This window comes from Carya illinoinensis, chromosome 2 (assembly GCF_018687715.1).
Source record: "Carya illinoinensis cultivar Pawnee chromosome 2, C.illinoinensisPawnee_v1, whole genome shotgun sequence".
Taxonomy (NCBI): domain Eukaryota; kingdom Viridiplantae; phylum Streptophyta; class Magnoliopsida; order Fagales; family Juglandaceae; genus Carya; species Carya illinoinensis.
Genome location: NC_056753.1, coordinates 29,007,425 through 29,021,110, shown reverse-complemented (window position 1 = coordinate 29,021,110; position 13,686 = coordinate 29,007,425).

Sequence of the window (13,686 nt, the reverse complement as noted above, 5' to 3'; positions counted from 1 at the left end):
TTTTTGAGGTAATTATTACATATACTTGTATTTATTCTATGTAATCATGTGTTCTTAAGTTTAATTTTTGGCTGCATGTTGGTTGAACTTGGGCGCATTCTTTTGATTATTTGTACCTAATTTTTTAGCGGAAATCCTTCAATATTGCATGTTTCAGCATGAATTGCGCTTTCTATTGTCTTTTCCCTTCATGACATAAGTACTTCACGTTATTGAGAGAGAGAGAGAGAGAGAGAGAGAGAGAGAGAGAGAGAGAGAGAGAGAGAGAGAGAGAGAGAGAGAGAGAGAGAGAGAGAGAGAGAGAGATGTCCCTATGATTTAAGGACCAGGGAAAAATGTTTACTATTACAGATCGTTTGCTACCTTCCAAATTCACATTTTTCATCAAAATATAGTTTCACATGTTTTTTCTCTCGACATGATAACTAGCCGAGATCAACATATTTTTCATAGTAATAACGCTGGATCTTTTTAATTCTTTCATTCTGGATTAATTTTCGTACGTTTTGGAAGTTCTTACATGCATTCAGGACTTTCGTACACATGCACGTGCCATGAACATTGCATGAAGCTTTAAGCCCAATATTCATGCAGTAATGAAATATTTGTTTTCCTGAAGTGGCTCGGAAGATCATAACCAAATTCAGTTTCAAAACAATAGAGTTCCACACACAAATATTGCATGGGTATTGGAATGATGGCGATTGCGTTGCTTCTCTGAATGAATTATGGTGCTTTGTTACATCATAAATCATAATTCAATACTATGCTGTTTCTTCATGCGACTCTAGAAATTCTACCCCGCCCCCCGCCCCCCCCCCCCCCCCCCCCCCCCCCCCCCCGGGGGGGCTCCCTCCTCCTCCTCCTCTTGTGTTTGCATTTGGGAAATTTCTCTATGTTTGCTTACCCACATAGTAAATTTAAAAGCTAGCTGGAGTTTTTCTGTTAATTGTGGTTTCTTTTTTCTTTTCACTCACTCTCTCTCTCTCTCAGAGACTGGAAATTGTACGTTGTTCCGTACGTTTCACGAAGATTGACAAACCTGGACCCCCAAGGCATGATGAAAAAGGGTATAGGAATGATATATATGTGAATTAAACTATAACTTTCACAGACATGAGTATATACTTATGGTCAAATGGGATACCTGTTCGTTTAAAATCTTGAAAATGAATATATAGTGTGACATGAAAAATACTAGAAATTAATAGTGTTATATACATCAAATCTAACTAATATATACATATAATATATGTATGTATGTATATATTCCACTTGCCAACCATTTATACTCGAATAATCCTGTAACGGGTAGATCATGTCTAAGATTCAATACATGAGAGAGAAGAGAGATCATCACAATTCTTTCACCGACGTTATTTGCTGTCAATTATGAGCCGTTAAGTGTTATATATTAGGTAATCTGTACGTAACAGGCCAAATTGATCGATCTCTGCATATATATATATAATTAGGGCTGTTCACCCGGGCCGGATTTTATCCGGCCCGGGTCAAATCCGGGCCGAAACCCGGATTAATCCGGTATGGGTACCGGATTTTAAATCCGGATCTGGGTTTAAAACCCGGTACCCGGGTTTTATAAACAAAAAAAAAAACTACTTCTAGCGCCGCCCCCCTCTTCTGATTTCTCTCTCTCTCTCTCTCTCTCTCTCTCTCTCTCTCTCTCTCTCTCTCTCTCTCTCTCTCTCTCTCTCTCTCTCTCTCTCTCTCTCTCTCTCTCTCTCTGCTCTGATGAACTCCCCTCTCTCTCTCTCGGTCTCTGCTCTGATGAACTCCTTCGCCTCCCTCCCCAGCTTTTTTTCTGCAGCTTCTTCTTCGCCATTTTCGTCGCCATAGCAGCTTCTTCTTCGCCATTTTCGTTGCCCTAGCGAGGAGGCTACACACGCATTCCTCGACGTGTTGGCCTCGCTGAAACAAGCCCAAGCAGTCCTCAGCTTCGACCTTGAAACAGCTCAACCCTTTGGCGAAGACTACAAGAGCCTCATTTTTTCTCGACTCAAGCGTGACTCGGCCCGAGTCAGATCGCTCACCACCAAGCTCCAGGTATCCCTCGACGGCGTGAGTGAGTCGGATCTTGAACCCATGAAGACGGAGCTTCGCCCTGAGGACCTGTCCACTTCGATCGTGTCCGGGACGAGCCAGGGTAGCGGCGAGTACTTCTCTTGCGTGGGTGTGGGAAGCCCTGTTCGGACTGCTACCAGCAATCTGATCCGAAAGGTTACATTATTTAAAAAAAAAAAATCCGGTTTTGATCCGGAACCCGGATTTCCGGGTTGTAAAAACCCGGATTAATCCGGATTTCGGACCGGGTCATAACCCGGATATGACTAGGTCGAAACCCGGTCCGGATTTTGAATCCGGATTCCGGCCCGGGTATACCCGGATACCCGATCCGAAACCCGGTTGAACACCCCTATATATAATATACCAAGTAATTTTTAGGAAATCTCATAATACGGATACATGGTACTTCTCAGCTTAATGTCTACACAAATATTTTAGTATCATGATGATATATTGTGATAAGTTGCGAGTACCCTCTCAACCGGTAGTCTCAACCAATCGCAAAATTATCTTAATTGCTTACTAATAGACCTATTTTTTATTTTTTAGATTAGGATTTCCATGTGGCAAATCTCACCTAATTCATTCGGATATACATAGCTTCCTGCACGTACCCGGCCCGTGCCAGACGTTGGAGTACTAGTATCACTCGGGTTATTGTTTTAATCGCCGGGCTAGGTCATAAACGAGTAACGTCATGCACTACATGATACATTTAGGGGTCTGGAGGCCAAAACTTGTCTCTAACAGTTCATTCCCTTTTTTTTTTTTTTTTTTCATATATTCCATTCCAATTCACATAATCCTTGAATTCCTAACGCAGTTTTAATGTGCAGCTCATCATGAACTGAATGATATAGAAAGCGTAGCATGTATATATAGATTATTTAATTGTTGCACAAAGCATGTTAATTAAGTACAAAATGTCCTTATTTTTGTTAGTTTTTTTCAATTAATGGTAATTAATTATAAGGAACCTTTAATGAGCTGCTAACAAAAGTTTTTAATAAAAAATAATAATTACAAGATGGGCCACTGTGGGCTGATTCACCTGCGATATTAATAACGATCGAGGACCATGTTTTTGTTCTCTTGGATGGCCCAACAGGATATGGAGCCGCAAATAATATGCCGCAGTATTCCCCAGCAGTACCGTATGGGAAATATAGATATACAAACCAAGAAACCAGGAGGAGGGGCTTTACATATTAAACTGCCGAATTTTGCTACGTACGTATAAGTAAATTTATATATTAATCTGCGTATCAATATTAATTTATTCATATTTAAAATTTAAATTAATATTATTTTTAATAAAATATCTTTTTTTAACTAATTATTATATATTAATATACATATTAATTCATAATTACGTTTGTAACTAGATTTTTTTAAAACTGTCTTGGCTGTGTCATTTTAGCTGCCACGAGTGATATAAAAAGAAGTCCGGTTTTGTCCTAAAGCATGAATCCCCCCAGCATGCATGGCTTGTACATGATCATGACTATTCAATCCCGGCCCCAACTCCCCCGGGGGTTCTTTTAAGGAACCCTAGCTGTAGCACGAACTTAGGCGACACAGGCGGCCATGACTAACAACCCCCCAAAATCATATACCATGTGTCTGCAGTGTGTATGTCTGTCAAGAAGGGAGGTCATTCATTCCCATTTATTTTGCTACACACGCTCTGCACTTTTGGGCTCACATGTGCTTCTTCAGGAAATTCCCCTTTTGATGTCAAAAAGTTCCTTTAGACCAATTAGGAAAATCCATTTTTTTTTTTTTTTTCATCTTAGAGGCAAGAAAACAAATTCTAGCTCTGTAGTTGGTGGTTATAGAGATCTCCTTTACAGGTCACCAACAATGGATATGGCCCCTTTTACTTGTAACACATGGGGTGCTTGCATAAACATGTGCGTATGCTTTGGGGATGTCCATTCTGTGCAGGGACCCCTCCCACGTACAGCTCCTATTGAACAACAGAGGGATGGGATCATGGGAGAAGTATAAAGGTCATTCGCCATGACTGCTACAAGTATGATTATGTTCTGCATCTCAAGAATATGGATTATTGTTGGACTAAGGTTTCGGGCTTATTCTTTTTCTTTAAAAGTTATCTAGTCTTTTATATCGAATACCGGTGGCTTGACGGTGTTGTAATATGGGGCAAGTGAGTTGTAGGTGCCAGGAAAAAGAAAATAGACTTTTACGAACCCAGAGGGAAAAATACATGGAAATCAGGTAAAGATACCTGCAGACACGAGAGAAAGGACCAGGGAGAATAAGATTTTTTTTATTTTTAATATTTTTTTAGAATTTTAGAGAGATGGAGTTAGGATTCGTTTGTGGATAGAGAGAGAGAGCTTTGATTGTCTCGTCCCCCGTTGAAAACAAAGCAACAAGAAAGCGAGGTGTCGTTGCCTAAACGTAGTAATTATTTTCATCGATGTTAAAGGTGGTGGTTTGGGTAAAACCAATAATACTGGGCGGCATTGAATTAATCTACACTCTAATAATCATACTGTCAAATGTTCTGCAAAATCCAGCCCACAGGATTAATTTAGGTGGGAATTATATTGGTGGGTTTGGAGTCGATGCTCGAAACCTGCACAGCCTGATTCGACACTTTCCAAGTTAAGGAGAAACCCCTGTCTGCCTGCTTCGTACATGGCCTACAAAAGAGATCATGGCCTTGAGCGAATATAAAGGAGACCCTGATCATTTCTTTATCTATAGCTTTAATTTGGGTGCTATTTAGTTTGATTAACTTCAATTTATCATTGAATTTGAAGCACTACCAATAAATATATTGATATATATATATATATATATATAAGTGTTTCGAATTCAACCTTAATTACTTTCCTTGATCTACTTATTGACAAGTTGAAAATGATTTGCGGCTTTTCTTCTTCTAGTACGAGGTAAAGTTGATTTCTCTGGTGTTTTTAGTGTTTCTAATTCTTAATTTGTTAGGCAAGGAATGTTGATTAATTCTTATTATATGACCCATTTCCACAGTTCGTTTTAGACTTGTGATAAAGTTGCACGTTAGAATATAGTTTTGAATAATTAAATTCATTTTTCATATATCTGTTTAAGTTTTTAAGATAATTAATGATTTAATATAATAATAAAACAGAGACATTCTCATCAATTTAAGTTATTGGAACAACAATGGTTTTAAATGACATGATGTTCACCGCATATTGTTGTAGGGTTTATGTTATCTAAAAATCATATACGGACAGTACGTATTAACTATTTACTGAATGATTCACATATGGTGTTTATCTCTATGAAATGAAAATATCTAATTTAGTGATTCATTCCCTTTTCTCAATTGAAAATGAATCGTAACAGACATCAATTCGATAAATACGGAACATTGCCCGCCCGGTATGAATTGGAAGATACCGTTGGATCAAAGGGGCCGACACTTGACCAAAATGAAAACTTTTCTGGGACATTTGGTGCTTCTCCAACAGGCAAACTAAGGCGATTTGGCGCCGCCCACTAGATATTTTGGTATTCACGACTAAAATTAGCTTTGTTTCAAAGTTACATCCATTTGGGAATAGAAATTTGTGCGCGACATGATGGCATGCATGATGGCTGGCTGGCCATCCCAGACTTTCAAATATTGCCTACAATTAATGCTTCTTTTTTCCATTTGCTTTTGATAGGGATCGGATCGTCAACTTTCGTAAACCCAACTTAGCTTATGTTGCCTAATCTAGCAGGCTTTCACTTCAACTTTGATACCATATCATGAATAGTTTGTTTGCATTGAATGATTATTTAACCAGTAATTTTCTGGGGGAAAAAAAAAAGAAAAAAAGAAAATGGGGCAAGGCTTGAATTATTGGAACTAGATTACTTAAGAGGTATGACACGATTCTCATCGTGTTTTGCCATTCAACATTTGAATTGAATTCCAACAAAAACTATACCTAAGCCAAACCCGAGAAAATCTTCATACATGCATGAAAGTTCACCATGCCCAAAGTCAAAAACAACGGGTCGCGTTGAAATCTAGTCCCCATAATTGAGAGACAGACATAAAACACCAGATGCATGAACGAACGAAGAAGACAGCTCCATCCATGCCTTTGGATACACTTCCAAGTTATAAGTACTCATGTTTGTTTGTCCTTGGAAAAAATGAAGCCAGCTGCAGAAGGATACATACATGCATGAATGAGTCCCATGTGCCCCTCCATTAACCCTCTCACTTATATAAAAAGCATTTGTCACAACGTCCAATATATACGATCGTCTTGAAGATGACACCAAAAAAAAAAAAAAAAAAAACTTTATAAGTCAAACTATATAATTGCCTAAAGAAGCAAATGAATGATTGAGAATGAGCACTAAATTTAGAGGTTAGCAAGGCTGCTGCAGGCATCTCACCCAGCTATATATATGTTATATAGTACTTTCCCTGGCTTTCCTTTTTTAAGTTTGATTAAAAACTCCCAGCTTGGACATGGTTAAAAAGTCTTCATTTTCATGATTACACAAATTAATATTCACTCACTTACTTTATATGGAGGCAGACACCAAACGTCTCAATTCATGCATGTATTATTAATTCTATAACTTATTATATGTATCTATATATTATAATATTCCCAGTGCAATGTATCTTATTCTTGCTTTGACTTGTCATAAACCCCACTTATTCCAACCTTAACATCCTCCTATTGCTCTCATGTCTCGTCATCGATCAGCTTGGCGACGAAATACAACTTATTTTTAATTAATAACCTATATAAATTTGTGATTTCTTCTTGATTATGATTTTTAATTCGTACAACTCTTTTGTCATAAATAAATATTATGTCAATTTTTGTTATTCTATTTTAACGTAATGTCAGGATTCAAATATTTATTCTAATATTTTGTGAAATCAACATTTATACTTAAATTAACATTTATATTTATCTTACCAAAAGATACAAATTGGAATAAATAGAAATTGAGAAATAATTTGTATAAACTCTAAATAGATAAGTCTCGTGCAGATTTTTATAAAAAAAGTAGATTTTATTTTTTAAAAAATATATATAAAAAAATTATTTTTTAATATTAATGAGATTTATTTTTTATAAAAGACTTGTACAACACTTATTTATGTGAGAATTTACATTATTCATTGACGGTAATCCCAACACTTTCAAGCGGTCGATGGAGCAATCAACCTGGGCCATGTTTTATTTTTTGGGGATAGAAAAATCTGGGCCATATTGACACTTCCGACACTCACATACATAAATATAAAATGTTACTTTCATATTTGTCTTCGTCGATTACCAACTTTTTGAATTTGGCTGGGCTGCATGCCATCTATTGCTTTCAGTGACGTCAGAAATCTGACCTCTCGCCTCCCCTCTCCTCCCCTGTATAATTACCCTTTAATTGTACGTCAATATTGCCACATTTTCCACAATAACACGTCGAAGCTGCACATGCATGACTTCAAAAGGCAATGGGTACCATTTGAGCGAAACGACCTAACACTAGTGATCTGTGAAAAATGCCTGACTTTTGATCAATTAGAGATGATCCCATGCACCTCGCAGCCAACCTTGATTTTGAAAACTTATAACTTTTAAAAAGTTTTTACATTTTGTCCATATTTAATACGGAGTCATTATGATTCCTTAACGTGTGATGGTTTTTTTTCTCTCCCTTTTATTTCTATGATGTTCATCGAAATCTATCTTCAAGTTCAAACCAGCTTATAGGAGTTAATTCAACGAAATAATTGATATATAATATGATAATATTTTCTTTTTTAATGAAAATTGACTTCATTCATTCATAGAAAAAAAGTTACATATATGACCAAATATGTACAGGAAAATTTTCAAATCATAAGCCAACTATTGAGTTTAGAACTCCATTAGTACACAAATTCCTTTGTGACAGGTAGAATTTGTGTACTGGTATGGTTTTAATTATTATTATAATTCACTACAGATAAACTGTATAAAATATAGCACTATGTTTAAAACAGAAACTCATATCTCACCCTCCATAGGAAGAGATGACTTAACTTTTACAGACAAACATTCAAGAGACGATCTTTTTTTTTTTTTTGAACTAAACAAAAGGAAACAACAATGAAAGTAAAAAGATAAATGTGAAACTGACGAATTACAGTTTAGATTTACTCTGATAGAGTTTAAAATTAGCCCTAAAAGTTAGATCTTAAAGATCTGAGTCAATGATTTGCTACTATCTACCTAACAATCAGCCTATGAAACATCTTGTACAGCTCGTTCCTCACAAGAGGTGTAGGAGAATTGTAGATCATTTTTTTTAACCTTGAATAAAATAAAATAAAATAAAATAAAGAAGAAAAATGAGGGAATGAGAGAGAGAGAGAGAGAGAGAGAGAGAGAGAGAGAAGGAAGGAAATGAGTGATGAAGGGATGGGGGAATAAGAGGAGGATCAGAAGAGAAATGAGAGATGGAGAAAGGAGGGAAAGAGAGAGGGAAGGAGAAAGGAGAAAGAGGCGGCCTTTTCCTATTTGGAGATCTTGTGAGAGAGAGTTTGAGAGGGAGAGTGATGGCACTAGAGTTTCCCCGAAAGCACCAAATCTGGTAATATGGTAATAAATTAGTAGATATTAAGGGTGGACTGGAAATTCATAGAGCTGTACGAGTACTTGAGATATTTAGAATCAAGTTCCCATAATCTAATTCCTGTTGTGGAAACTGAAAGGGGAAAAAAAACAAGAAAGTGAATAACGTGATACAATGATTTCACTGCAAACTGTATCGTTCATGAATACTTTGGGTACAAGAAGTGGGCCAAAACTATAGTTTATAATTAATTAAATAAGAGAGATTTTCCATTAGTAGAACGGCGAGATCATCATCGGCACGCACCAACTCTGTCTCGTGCAACTCTTTTTTTAATGCCGAGTAGAGAAGAAAAGAAAGAAAGTGTACAAACTAAGAAAGGAAAGGAGAATCCTCTGGCACGTGAAAGGCGTGGCATTTCTTAGAGAGACCATAGCGGCAAGTCTTCCCGTATGCGGTATATGGGACTGTAGATTGGGCCATTGGCGTAGAATAATATTATAAATAGTGATGGATCATGCAAACATTATATATTCTATTTAAAAAAAATAAAATATATTATTAAAAATTAATTTTTTATATATATTCTATATTTATTTTTTTTAAATAAATGTACGACGCTTACGTATTCTATAATTACAAATATGATATCTCGGCATAGTTGGTGGCTAAACTAAAATGCAAATTGGCCGAAAATCATGTCTCTTGATATAGTGCATGCGCCCATCAATAACTGGATCGATCGTTATTTTGATTTTGAAGACGGAAAGTAAGTGCCACTAATAGGTTTTGAAGTAATATGGAATGGATCATGTCAACTTCATGCAATTGCCCAAACCCCTACTACTTTCTTATGTGCTTGCCCATGACCCGACCACCCGTTAGATCCCCACCTTTCACATCCATAGATTTTCGGACAACAAAAATGTTATTTACGACACTTTTATCTTAGGAAGATGATAAAGACCTAGATTTGTGTATAAAGACCTCAGTATTTCTATCATGGTTGCTTCTTCTATTCTTATTTTATTGCGTTAACCTGATATTATCTATCGTTCATTAATATTATTTTTAAAAGATAATAACATCAACATAGTGTGATGGAGTGAATATGGTATGTAACATAACTCATGTTCTACTTTACTTACAAATATTTTACAAATTCTGCTCATTAACTTATTGTTTGACAAGTAATTAAATTTTGTATGGACTTAGATGTCTTAGACAATAGAGAATTTCTCTCCCTTTTCAGAAACAGAAAAGCTCTCTCCCCCTTTTCCTTAGGCTCACCCCCATCAAAAACCTAGCCCAGGGAGGGGGGTGGCCATCTTGTTTGAGCAAAAACTGTGTGCCTTTATTTTCCAGGTTTTTTTTTTTATCCTATTTTTTTCTTCTTCTTCTTGTTTTTGCCGTTCAAAGTATGGCGATACACCAATTTGCTATTTTCTGAAACCCAGCGACCATCACACCCCCCACTACAGGATTCCCATGCCACCGATCCTTGAGACGGTCAAAGACTTTCGTCGAACGGAGCAGCGCGTGAGGCACACACCGGAGGCATCCTAGTCCGTATAACTAATTTCAAAATCTACCAGAATGGATCTAAGTTATAATTCATTCTTTTCACATATATTTTTATATTTATTGTTATTTCTTTTTATTTATGTAAAAAAAAAATAGTCTCTTGGACTTTTTGTTCATAAAGTAAAAATCATCTCCTCCTCTGAAGGGTGGGGTATGAAATTTTTACTTTAGATAGAGTTGTCTTTTAGACAGTTTGACTGTAGAAAATTATAAAAGTTAAGACCATATCAATCATAAAGGTTTACTGGAGGAACCCCAAATGTGAGAAATTGACTTGTAATTTACGAATTAACCTATATGTATCATGTCAAAGTTATAACTTTGCTTTCATAAATGAATGAAGTCTATTTTCTATAAAATAAAAATAAAAATAAAATCTTAGACAATGATAAAATTTATGTTTAATCTACATAACGTCTTACAAATGTTGAGGGCTCTTATAAAAGAATAATGATAGATACAGTCATAAGTTGTGCAACTACTACACATTCCTATTAAAAAAGTATAAGTTTATCATTAAGTCTAATATTTATTCACTTTTTTCAAAATAAATACGCAATACTTATATATTATATGACTACAAATATCATTTCCTATTACAAAATATACATAAACATCCAAATGCTTTGGTTATCCAAACACTAAAGACACCAGTCGAACCGACACAATCTAAAAATAATAATAATAATAATTAGTCCAACATCGCCCGTGTTACGTGTTAGATGAAATTCGTTATCGGTATTTTTTTAAAAATAATTTCCTTATTATGTCTGACCCGACTTTAGATCAGGTTCATTTATTATAAATTATGAAAGGAAACACCTGAAAGTTTTCAAGCGAAAATATCAATTTTATAATGAAATTAAAATTAAGAAAATAAAAAAATATAATTTTTATAATCAAAAAGAAAAAAGTTAAATGCAGTCGCTCTATGCAACCGTGCTGCAGTCGGAGTCCCATGTGACTTTAATAAAAGAGAAATACTTTTTGCAGTCGGCAGATGCAGTCAGCGTGCAGTCGGCTGTAAAAAAGTAAATTAATACGGGACCTACATGAAAAAAAATTATTTTTATAACTTTTTTTTATTCATGTAGGTCCCCCTGAATATAAAAAAAAAAATTTTATAATTTTTTTTTATTCATTTCGTTCAGCCGACTGCATGCCGACTGTATGTAGCAAAGCCCTTAATAAAACCTTCCCGTTTCATAAATATTTTTTTGGATGAAAAGATTAAACACATCGTTCGGACAAATTTTACTTCTCATATAAGCCCCCTCCCCCTTCTCCTTCAACCTCTCTCCCTCTTCATCTCGGTCAATGTAAACTCTTAAGTTCCGACTATCTCACTTCTCCTTGATTTATGTAGTGTTTCAATAAAAAGTGTGAACAATAATCATGGAAAATTTCACTTGTCAAGAGTGTCAAGGCTGAATCCCTCAAACCCATTAAGGATCGTCATCAATAATGCCACTAGAGCTGAAACTCCCTCTCCTTCTCAGCTTTCAACCTTCCTAGCCTGCTTATTCCCACTCTCCACTAACCCCACAAATATGTTCTCCTGTGTTTGCCAAAGTTCGACTTTGATGGATTTTCAAATTTTCATTTTTGAAATTTGCAATTGCGTTCATGAAAAAAAAAAAACAATTCTTTTCTTGTAAATATTTGTCTGTATTTTTCAATTTATGCTTATATTTATAATGTGTTTAGTTTTTTATTAGAAATTTTTCATTTGTTCTTTCTAAAACTACAAAAAGAGAAATTACCGCAATTTCTTGTCAATCTTCACAATCTTATAAGGTTACTTTTTATGAGTTAAATTAGATGCTAGATTCCATAACATGATACAGTGGTATCTTATCTTTAGCTATCCACAAATGAAAATCTTGAATGTGTCTTGTATGTTGACTCTAAAACTGAAATTGAAAGAAAGTGTATGTATTTGCAAATTAGTCGAAATATTTGTAAACTGAAACTTGAGAGAAGGTTGTAAAGTAGGTTTGGGAGAACTGAAATTGAGTTTGTGAACGGGGAAAGATATAGAAGAAAGTGTATGTAAATCAAACTGAGAGAGTCTGAATTTGGGAGAATTGGAATCCGGTTTTTTTGCCAGAATTACATTTTATCGTACTTCTTCTTCAACCTTCTTGTTTTGCTTTTTATTTTTAAAATTTTCATTATCACTAATGCTTGCGTCAGCCGATTGCAAGCGTCTCCCAATCCCGACTGTGCATTGCGGAGCTGAAAATAAAATACATTAAAATCGAATTTCAAAAATGAAAATCCAGAAACCGGCCTCGACTACCAATCTGGACAGTGGACACCGCCTTTTTTCTGGATCCATAGATCTAAACCAGTTCTGTAGAAGGCACGTGTGACGAATTAAAATAGGAAGGTGCTAGCTTTACGGGCGTATCGCTAGTTAACTTTTGATATCTTTTTTTAATTTCTTTTTTTGATATTTTTTTAATAGTCTAAGTTATTAAAATAAATTAAAAAATACACAACTCTATTAATAATTTTTATTAATATTCACTTTTTTAATTATTAAATAAAATAATAAAAATATTGAAATATTCGAACAATAACTTTAAACGATAATATTGAAAAAGTTAAATAGTATTTTTTAATATAATAAGAATGGTGCTAGCGGGCCGAACACTTACCACTAGGTATACTGCTAACACAAATGTAGAGATTATTTCTTTTATCATTTTTTAAATATCTTTTTAATATTCTTAATTTTATGAAAAAAAAATAAAAGAATACACAATTTTAATAATAATCAATTATTTAACCATTAAATAAAAAATAAATAAATCAAAAAAATTAAAATACATAAACAGTAAGTTCGAGAAACTCCACCAACATTTTCCATAAAATAATGCTATTACCACAAGCGGGTTTGGTTTGAAAAAGATTACAAGAAAAGGAAAGAAACGTTTCAATAAATAAACTTTCAATTATACGTTTTTAGTCAGAAAATATTTTTTATTTTATGACTTTTATTTAAGAATAATATTAGGTTTGAGCTTAATTTTATCCACAGCACCATTTATACCCATTATAAATATTCACTTAAAATATGTGATGATAACTTTCAAAATAAAAAATAATATTTTCAGAAGAATTAGTTTATAAAATATCCAAAGTGTTTTTTTTATTCAAAAACATACTTAAAATATAAAAAATACTATCTATATTTATAATTTTATTTATATAACCATGAGAAATGATATATTACTTTAAAAAAATAAGTAAATATAGAACTTATGTGAAAAAATTAAAAAAAAAAATCTATATGTAATAAATTTTATTTACTTTTTATATTCTATTAATGTGATTGATTACGTTAATTTTTTTCATGTACTTATAAGATCCTACTAGCGGACCGCTTAACATCTACAACTAGTTCAAAAGTTTTTA